Below are 7,059 nucleotides of genomic sequence, written 5' to 3' on the forward strand. Positions count from 1 at the left end.
TGTATCATTATATTGTATTCACCTGTGTGATGAGATCATTTTCAATAGAAAAGCAATAAAACCTTACCACACAAACGTATGGGGGTATCCCCATCCAACCACCGTTGGAATCATTTCGTTTGCAACACATCGAAATATCAATTGCAGACCCTACAAAGTATATATATTGGGTTGCCCAAAAAGTAATTGCGGATTTTTTAAAAGAAAGTAAATGCATTTTTAATAAAGCTTAGAATGAACTTTAATCAAATATACTTTTTTTACACTTTTTTTTTCTAAAGCAAGCTAAAAGTAACAGCTGACAGAAGAAAGAATGCAATTACAGAGTCACAAGCTGTGAACAAATTTGTCAACGCCGACTATATGAAAAATCCGCAATTACTTTTTGGGCAACCCAATATTTCGGATCGTCGTAAAATTCTAAGACAATTTTACGATGTCCGTGTGCCTGTCCATCCGTCTGTTGCAATCACTCTACAGCCTTCAAAAATTGGGATATTGAGGTGAACTTGGTACAGATACGTCTTTTTGATGTACGCTGGTTAAGTTCTTGAACGGACCAAATCGGACCATATTTGGATATAGCTGCTATATAGACCGATTTTCCGATAAAAAGTCTAATGCCAATAAAAACTTTATTTTTCAGCAGCTTAAGGCTTCCCGACAACTGATCCAAATATTGTTGCGATCGGACTGTATTGAGATATAGCTGCCATATAGACCGATATACCGATAAAAGATCTGTAGCCCATAACAGCCCTATTTATTATCCGATATCGCTGAAATTTTAAGCAGTAAGTAGTTTTGGGCCACCTAGAACAGGACCCAAATATGGTTCAGATCGGACTATATTCAGATATAGCTGCCATATAGACCGATCTGCCGATAAAGGGTCTTAAGACCATAAAAGCTATATTTTTTAACCGATTTTGCTGAAATTTGAAACAGTGAGTAGTTTTAGACTTACCAACATTTGACCCAAATGTGGTTCAGATCGGACACTATTTAGATATAGCTGCCATATAGACCGATCTGCCGATAAAGGGTCTAAAGCCAATAAAAGCCCTATTTATTATCCGATTTCGCTAAAATTTGAAACAGTGAGTAGTTTAAGGCCACCTAACATAGGACCCAAATATGGTTTAGATCGGACTATATTTACATATAGCTGCCATATAGACCGATCTCCCAGTAAAGGGTCTGAAGCCCATAACAGCTTTATTTTTTAACCGATTTTGCTGAAATTTGAAACAGTGAGTAGTTTTAGACTTACCAACATTTGACCCAAATGTGGTTCAGATCGGACACTATTTAGATATAGCTGCCATATAGACCGATCTGCCGATAAAGGGTCTAAAGCCCATAAAAGCCCTATTTATTATCCGATTTCGCTGAAATTTGAAACAGTGAGTAGTTTAAGGCCAACTAACATAGGACTCAAATATGGTTCAGATCGGACTATATTCAGATATAGCTGCCCTATAGACCGATCTCCCGATAAAGGCTCTGAAACGCATAAAAGCTTTATTTTTATACCCTCCACCATAGGATGGGTGGTATACTAATTTCGTCATTCTGTTTGTAACTACACGAAATATTCGTCTGAGACCCCATAAAGTATATATATTCCTGATCGTAGCGACATTTTATGTCAATCTAGCCATGTCCGTCCGTCTGTCCGTCCGTCTGTCCGTCCGTCTGTCCGTCCGTCTGTCCGTCCGTCTGTCCGTCCGTCTGTCCGTCCGTCTGTCCGTCCGTCTGTCCGTCCGTCTGTCCGTCCGTCTGTCTGTCAAAGACACAATAACTTCCGAGCGAGTAAAGCTAGCTGCTTGAAATTTTGCACAAATACTTTTTATTAGTGTAGGTCGGTTGGTATTGTAAATGGGCCATATTGGTCCATGTTTCGATATAGCTGCCATATAAACCGACTTGGGTCTTGATTTCTTGAGCCTCTGGAGGGCGCAATTCTAATCCGATTTGACTGAAATTTTGCACATAGTGTTTTAGTAGCACTTTTAACTACAGTGCTAAGTACGGTTCAAATCGGTCCATAACCTGGTATAGCTGTTATATAAACCGATCTTGGGTCTTGACTTCTTGAGCCTCTAGAGTGCGCAATTCTTATCCGATTAGAATGAAATTTTGCACCACGTATTTTGTTATGATGTCCAACAACTGTGCCAAGTATGGTTCAAATCGGTTTATAACCTGATATAGCTGCCATATAAACCGATCTTGGGTCTTGACTTCTTGAGCCTCTAGAGAACGCAATTCTTATCCGATTGGAATGAAATTTTGCATGACGTGTTTTGTTATGATATCCAACAACTGTACCAAGTATGCCTCAAATCGGTTCATAACCTGATATAGCTGCCATATAAACCGATCTGGGATCTTGACTTCTTGAGCCTCTAGAGGTCGCAATTATTATCCGATTTGGTACGACGGATTCTCTCATGACCATCAACATACGTGTTTATTATGGTCTGAATCGGTCTATAGCCCGATACAGTTCCCATGTAAATAGATCTCTCGATTTAGGACGCAATTTTTATTCGAATTGGCTGACATTTTACACAGGTTTCCAACATATAATTTAATTGTGGTTTAAAACGGATCATATCTTGATATCGCTCTAATAGCTGAGCAAATCTTTTCTTATATCATTTTTTGCCTACGAAGAGATGCCGGGAAAAAACTCGACAAATGCGCTCCATGGTGGAGGGTATATAAGATTCGGCCCGGCCGAACTTTGCACGCTTTCACTGGTTTATTTCGATTTTGCTGAAATTTGAAAGAGTGAGTAGTTTTAGGTCACCTAACATAGGACCCAAATATGGTTGAGATCGGACTATATTTAGATTTAGCTGCCATATATACCGATGTCCCGTTAAAGGATCTGTAGCCCATAAAAGCCCTATTTATTATCCGATTTCGCTGACATTTGAAACAGTTGTATGCAACTAACTGATATACAGTCATTGTCACCATACAAAGACGGCTATTATTTGCTAGAATGACAAAACGCGTCCCTCACTCATTTTTTTTCCTGTAACAAAATGCATCCTTCCATTAAAATAAAAAAAAAATCAACTTTTGCATGACCTACAAACCCTTGGTCGCTAACAGTTCATACTGCACTTAATTCTCTTATAATAATTGATTTCATTCGTTTCGTTGGGCACAAAAACTGAAAGAAAATAACCAAGAATTATTACACTCGGGTATGTGACTAAGAAAAATGTCAACACATTTCGAAAATGCACATCAATCAATGTCAACCAAAAAAAAAAAAAAAAAGAAAGCAAAACGAGAAAGAAATCTCTCGCGCAAAAAATACTGAAAAATTATAAATAACCACAAGTGACAAGAGAGTCAATGAAAAATTGCACATTATGAGGCGAAACATGAGAAACATGCGATCCGATATTACCACCAAGGGTAGGGCAGGCAAATTGGTACTAGCCTTCGAAATGGGTTAAAAATACCAACAATGACAGCGACAGCAACAACGACAGACTATCACAAGTCATACGTACAACCAAAAACGACTAATGCCAATCATAATTTATAAACAAATTTTGCAATTTATCGTAAGGCATCCATGACAATTGCATCATAATGAAGTAAGTAATGAGAAAGGGTGTTGTTCAAGGGAGTGGGGTGTTAGATAATTAGAACAACAAAAAAACTACATCTTAAGGCATCGTTACATATTTCAACAAGTAAAAAGGCGGCCGGGCCGAACTTTGGATACCCACCACCTCGGGTATATATGTAAACCACCTTCCATCAAAATCCGGAGAAAAATGGATACCTTATGTCCCATAGCAGTTATATTGAAATATGTTCCGATTCGGACCAAATACTAATAATTACAAGTCATTGTTCAATTGTGTATAACAAAATATTGGTCTTTTTAGTAGCTATAACTAAAAATACACCGATCTGAACCATATACGACACAGATGTTGAAGAGCCTAACATAAGTCACTGTGTCAAATTTCAGTGAAATCGGATTATAAATGCGCCTTTTATAGGGCCAGGACTTTAAATCGAGAGATCGGTCTACATGGCAGCTATATCCAAATCTCCACCGATTTGGAGGTGCAGAAAAATGTCGTTGAGTCTAACACAACGCACTGTCCCAAATTTCGGCGAAATCGGACAATAAATGCGCCTTTTATGGCCCCAAAACCTAAAACCGAGAGATCGGTCTATATGGCAGCTATATCCATATCTGGACCGATCAAGGCCAAATTGAAGAAGTATATTGCAGGGCTAAGACAACTCACTGTCCAAATTTGAGCAAAATCGGATAATAAATGTGGCTTTAATGGGCCAAAAACCCTAAATCGGAGGATCGGTATATATGGCAGCTATATCCTAGTTTAGACCGATCTGTACCATATGGCAGAAGTATGCCAAGGGGCTTAACTTAACTCACTGTCCCAAATTTCGACAACATCGGACAATAAATGCGCCTTTCATGAGCCCAAAACCTTAAATCGAGAGTACGGTCTATATGGCAGCTTTATCCAAATCTGAACCGATCAGGGTCAAATTAAAGAAAAATGTCGAAGGGCCTAATACAACTCGCTGTTCCAAATTTCAGCAAAATCGGATAATAAATGTGGCTTTTATGGGCCTAAGACCCTAAATCGGAGGATCGGTCTATATGGCAGCTATATCTAAATCTGGACCGATTTGGGCCAAATTGACGAAGGATGTCAAAGGGCCTAACAGTGCTCACTGTCCCAAATTTCAGCAAATTCTTATAATAAATGTGGCTTTTACGGGCTAAAGACCCTAAATCGGAGGATCGGTCTATATGACAGCTATATCCAAATCTGGACCGATCTGGGCCAAATTGACAAAGGATGTCGAAGGGCCTAACACAACCCACTGTCATAAATATCAGCAAAATCGGATAATAAATGTGGCTTTTATGGGCCTAAGACCCTAAATCGGAGAATCGGTCTATATGGCAGCTATATCCAAATCTGGACCGATCTGGGCCAAATTGACAAAGGATGTCGAAGGGCTCAACGCAACTCACTGTCCCAAATTTCAGCAAAATCGGAAAATAAATGTGGCTTTTATGGGCCTAAGACCATAAATCGGAGGATCGGTCTATGTGCCAGCTATATCCGAATCTGGACCGAATTGACGAAGGATGTCGAAGAGCTCAACGCAACTCACTGTCCGAAATTTCAGCAAAATCGGATAATAAATGTGGCTTTTACGGGCCTAAGACTCTAAATAGGAGGATCGGTCTATATGACAGCTATATCCAAATCTGGACCGATCTGAGTCAAATTGACGAAGGATATCGAAAGGCTTAAGGCAACTCACTGTCTTAAATTTCAGCAAAATCGGATAATAAATGTGGCTTTTATGGGCCGAAGACCCTAAATCGGCCGATCGGTCTATATGGGGGCTATATCAAGATATAGTCCGATATAGCCCATCTTCGAACTTAACCTGCTTATGGACAAAAAAAGAACCTGTGCATAATTTCAGCTCAATATCTTTATTTTTAAAGACTGTAGCGTGATTTCGACAGGCAGACGGACGGACTTGTCTAGATCGCCTTAGATTTTTACTCTGATCAAGAATATATATACTTTATAGGGTCGGAAATGGATATTTCGATGTGTTGCAAACGGAATGACAAAATGAATATACCCCCATCCTTCGGTGGTGGGTATAAAAATATCATCTCTATAGGAAATTTTATAAAAATTTAATTATTTTTGGGAAATCTTGTCAACATTTCAGAAGATACTAGCTGAACCGGGCCCGCTCCGCTGCGCCTTCCTTAACTCTCTTATATGTTTTTAGGGTGGGGATACTTCGCCCTGAATGCGGATATCGTATTCGTGCCACTGTAGCCTATGTCCGCCTATAAGGCTGAACGCCTGCATTCGAGTCCTGGCGAGAACATCGGTTAGGAATTGCGCCCTCTTGAGGCTCAAGAAGTCTTATCGGGAGATCGGTTTTAATCGCTGCTATATCAGGTTATCTGCTGATTTAGACTATACTTAGCACAGTTGTTGGGAGTCATACCAGAACACTTCGCGCATGATTTCAGCTAAATCGAATAAGAATTGCGTACTCTAAAAGCTCTTGAAGTCAAGACCCAAGGTCAGTTTATATGGCAGCAATATCAGATTATCAACCGATTTAGACCATACCCGGCATAAGTGATACCATAACACCACGTGCAAAATTTCAGCAAAATCCGACGAGAATTGCGGCCTCTGGAAGGTCAAGAAGTTAAGACCCAAAAACGGTTTATATGGCAGCTATATCAAAACATGAACCGATTTGACTCATTGACAATCCCAACCGACCTACACTGATAAGTATTTGTGCAAAATTTCAAGCGCTTAGCTTAACTCCTTCGAAAGTTAGCGTGTTTTCGACAGACGGACGGACAGACAGAGTACGGACATGGCTAGGTCGACATAAAATGTCATGACGATCAAGGACGTATATACTTTAAGGGGTCTTAGACCCATATTTCGAGGTGATACAAACGGTGAAGGGTATAATAAGTTCTGTTTGAGGGTGGGTCTTTGTTGCGAAAATGTGTATCAATTCCCCGAAAATCAATAAATTTCCACCCCAAATAGGATGCGGCGGCACCCCAAACTCTTCAATTGGTTATCAAATTCTTTTAATACCCACCACCGAAGGATGGGGGTATATTCATTTTGTCATTCCGTTTGCAACGTTTGCGGAGATATTGAGCTGAAACTTTGCACATATTCTTTTATTTTTTGTCCATAAGCAGGTTAAGTTCGAAGATGGGCTATATCGGACTATATCTTCATATAACCCCCATATAGACCGATCCTCCGATTTAGGGCTTAGGCCAATAAAGGCCACATTTATTATCCAATTTTGCTGAAATTAAGGACAGTGAGTTGTGTTATGCCCTTCGACATCCTTCGTCAATTTCGCCCATATCGGTCCAGATTTGGATTTAGCTACCATATAGACCGATCCTTCGATTTAGGGTCTTAGGCCCATAAAAGCCACATTTCTTATCCG

Source organism: Stomoxys calcitrans, chromosome 3, assembly GCF_963082655.1.
Source record: "Stomoxys calcitrans chromosome 3, idStoCalc2.1, whole genome shotgun sequence".
Lineage (NCBI taxonomy): Eukaryota > Metazoa > Arthropoda > Insecta > Diptera > Muscidae > Stomoxys > Stomoxys calcitrans.